The following is a 4,125-nucleotide window of genomic DNA, read 5'->3' as shown; positions in this document are numbered from 1 at the left end:
CCCTGTTGTGCGCCTCTTTATTTCTCCCGAGTGTGTGTGTGTGAGAGAGTGAGAGAGTGAGAGAGCTCTGGGAAGGGGGATACGTACCAGCCACCTCAGCAGAGGGGATTCTGGGATAGGTTTGTCTCAGTGGGGAGTGAGACGGCTCTCTCACAGAGCAGTGCTGGGACCAACAGTCCCACAGAGTCCCACAGGAACTCACACAGAGAGACCAACAGTCCCACAGGAACTCACACAGAGAGACCAACAGTCCCACAAAGTCACACAGGACCACACACGGAGACCAACAGTCCCACAAAGTCACACAGGACCACACACGGAGACCAACAGTCCCACAAAGTCACACAGGACCACACACGGAGACCAACAGTCCCACAAAGTCACACAGGACCACACACGGAGACAAACAGTCCCACAAAGTCACACAGGACCACACACGGAGACAAACAGTCCCACAAAGTCACACAGGACCACACACGGAGACAAACAGTCCCACAAAGTCACACAGGACCACACACGGAGACAAACAGTCCCACAAAGTCACACAGGACCACACAGAAAGTCACCCAGGAGAACACACAGAGACGAACAGTCCCATAAAGTCACCCAGGAGAACACACAGAGACGAACAGTCCCATAAAGTCACCCAGGAGAACACACAGAGAAACAGACCCACAGTCACCCAGGAGAACACACAGAGAAACAGACCCACAGTCACCCAGGAGAACACACAGAGAAACAGACCCACAGTCACCCAGGAGAACACACAGAGAAACAGACCCACAGTCACCCAGGAGAACACACAGAGAAACAGACCCACAGTCACACAGGAGAACACACAGAGAAACAGTTCCACAGTAAAACACAGTCACAAGGAACACACACAGAGGCAGTCACACAAAGTTACAGGAGCACATAGAGACAAACAGTCACAATATAACACACAGTGACACACAGACACATAGAAAAACACACAGTTAAACACAATGAGACATAGTAAAACTCACAATCACACACTCACTATGACAATGTGAGTAACAAACGGAGACAAAATAGCAAAACACAGTGAATCACGGTTACAGGTTAAAATACACAATGAGACAGTGACAATAAAACACAAAGAAAAAGTGACAAACCACACAGAAACACTATCACAAGATACAACACAGACCACAGTAAATCACAGAGACATACAGAGTCACATAAAAAGCACATCCAGACAAAACCAAACAGTAAAACAGTGAGTCACAGTTACAGGATAATAAAGACACAATGACACAATAATACACTCCCAAACAGTAAGACGGGTAAACACACTACACAAAACACACAGAGAAACACAAATACACAGTGAAGACAGTCACAACCACTCACAATCAAAGTCAAGCACACAGTAACAGTCACGAAACAAAGTCAAACCGGTTCAGGAGAAAATACACAGTGAAACACAGTCGCACAACAATACACTCAGAAACAGTAAAACACAGTGACACAGAGTAACAATCAAACGGCCAGATCGCAGTCACAGGATAAAATACACAGTGAGACAGTCACACAATAACACACTCAGAAACAGTCAAACACAGTGACACAGAGTAACACTCAAACAGCCAGATCACAGTCACAGGATAAAATACACAGTGAGACACAGTCACACAATAACACACACAGAGATACACAGTATCATAGTAAAGCACATCGAGACAGTTACAGGATCAAATACACAAACACAGCCACAAAATAAAACCCTCAGAGACACAGAGTCACTCCATAAAACTGTGATAATTACATGAAAAAACAGTAACACACACACAGTCACACAGTAAAACACAAGGAATCACAGAATAAAAATACACAGAGACACACAGCCATACAGTCAAACAGTGAGAGAGACACAGTAATACAGTGAGACAGACAGACACAGAAGCTCCGTCCCTGACTCTGAAATCACAATCTGTCACACACTGGCACACAGCAGGCCAGGAGACCGCTAACGAGATAGACTAATAGATTCTGAATGGGGGGCTGACAGAGCTGCTTGGCCGTGCTGCCAGCGGGAGGCGTGTTAAACGATCTCAGAGATAGCGAGCCGCTCCAAGAGGCTAAACGGCCATCTGTGATCCTGCTGGGAAGAGTCTGGCCTGCCCGTCGCCTTGGCAACCGCTCCGTCTCCCTTTCGCACTGTCTTGTCAGGCCCGGGGCTGTGTGCCGAGGGGCTGTCAGCGCGTCTGTACAACACACAACACACACTGTCAGGACCAGGACTGTGTGAGAGGAACTGTCAGCACGTCCGTACAACACACAACACACACTGTCAGGACCAGGACTGTGTGAGAGGAACAGTCAGCGTGTCTGTACAACACACAACACACACTGTCAGGACCGGGACTGTGTGAGAGGAACTGTCAGCACGTCCGTACAACACACAACACACACTGTCAGGACCAGGACTGTGTGAGAGGAACAGTCAGCACATCTGTACAACACACAACACACACTGTCAGGACCAGGACTGTGTGAGAGGAACAGTCAGCACATCTGTACAACACACAACACACACCGTCAGGACCGGGACTGTGTGAGAGGAACAGTCAGCACATCTGTACAACACACAACACACACCGTCAGGACCGGGACTGTGTGAGAGGAACAGTCAGCGTGTCTGTACAACACACAACACACACTGTCAGGACCGGGACTGTGTGAGAGGAACAGTCAGCGTGTCTGTACAACACACAACACACACTGTCAGGACCGGGACTGTGTGAGAGGAACAGTCAGCACGTCCGTACAACACACAACACACACCGTCAGGACCGGGACTGTGTGAGAGGAACAGTCAGCGTGTCTGTACAACACACAACACACACCGTCAGGACCGGGACTGTGTGAGAGGAACAGTCAGCACATCCGTACAACACACAACACACACTGTCAGGACCGGGACTGTGTGAGAGGAACAGTCAGCGTGTCTGTACAACACACAACACACACTGTCAGGACCGGGACTGTGTGAGAGGAACAGTCAGCACATCCGTACAACACACAACACACACTGTCAGGACCGGGACTGTGTGAGAGGAACAGTCAGCACATCCGTACAACACACAACACACACTGTCAGGACCGGGACTGTGTGAGAGGAACAGTCAGCACATCCGTACAACACACAACACACACTGTCAGGACCGGGACTGTGTGAGAGGAACAGTCAGCACATCCGTACAACACACAACACACACTGTCAGGACCGGGACTGTGTGAGAGGAACAGTCAGCACATCCGTACAACACACAACACACACTGTCAGGACCGGGACTGTGTGAGAGGAACAGTCAGCACATCCGTACAACACACAACACACACTGTCAGGACCGGGACTGTGTGAGAGGAACAGTCAGCACATCCGTACAACACACAACACACACTGTCAGGACCGGGACTGTGTGAGAGGAACAGTCAGCGTGTCTGTACAACACACAACACACACTGTCAGGACCGGGACTGTGTGAGAGGAACAGTCAGCGTGTCTGTACAACACACAACACACACTGTCAGGACCGGGACTGTGTGAGAGGAACTGTCAGCGCGTCTGTACAACACACAACAACACACTGTCAGGACCAGGACTGTGTGAGAGGAACAGTCAGCACGTCTGTACAACACACAACACACACTGTCAGGACCAGGACTGTGTGAGAGGAACAGTCAGCACGTCCGTACAACACACAACACACACTGTCAGGACCAGGACTGTGTGAGAGGAACAGTCAGCGTGTCTGTACAACACGCACACACACCGACACGCTGAGGCGCGCGCACAGAGAGCCCGACACACACACAGTCGGCCTGCTCTCTCTGTGCGGCGTGTGTGTGTGAGGCAGAGGCAGAGGCAGAGGGAGTGCGCAGTAGGAGCTCCGCTGGCTGTGCTTGTTTAGCAGAGCCCCGAGAGAGAGAGAGAAACGGGGCCCGGCTATAAATAGCCCTTCCGTGCCGAGCTGATTCCAGCCTGCGAGGAGAGGAGAGCCCCACACACACACACACACACAGCACCACGCCACACAGAGTAAACAACTTCTCTTTATTTCAAAGAGCTGGAGTCGTCAATACTGTGCTGCCATGTTC

Source organism: Lepisosteus platostomus, chromosome 5 (assembly GCF_059453375.1).
Source record: "Lepisosteus platostomus isolate fLepPlt1 chromosome 5, fLepPlt1.hap1, whole genome shotgun sequence".
NCBI classification, from domain to species: Eukaryota; Metazoa; Chordata; class Actinopteri; order Semionotiformes; family Lepisosteidae; genus Lepisosteus; species Lepisosteus platostomus.
Note: the sequence above shows the minus strand (reverse complement) of the source record.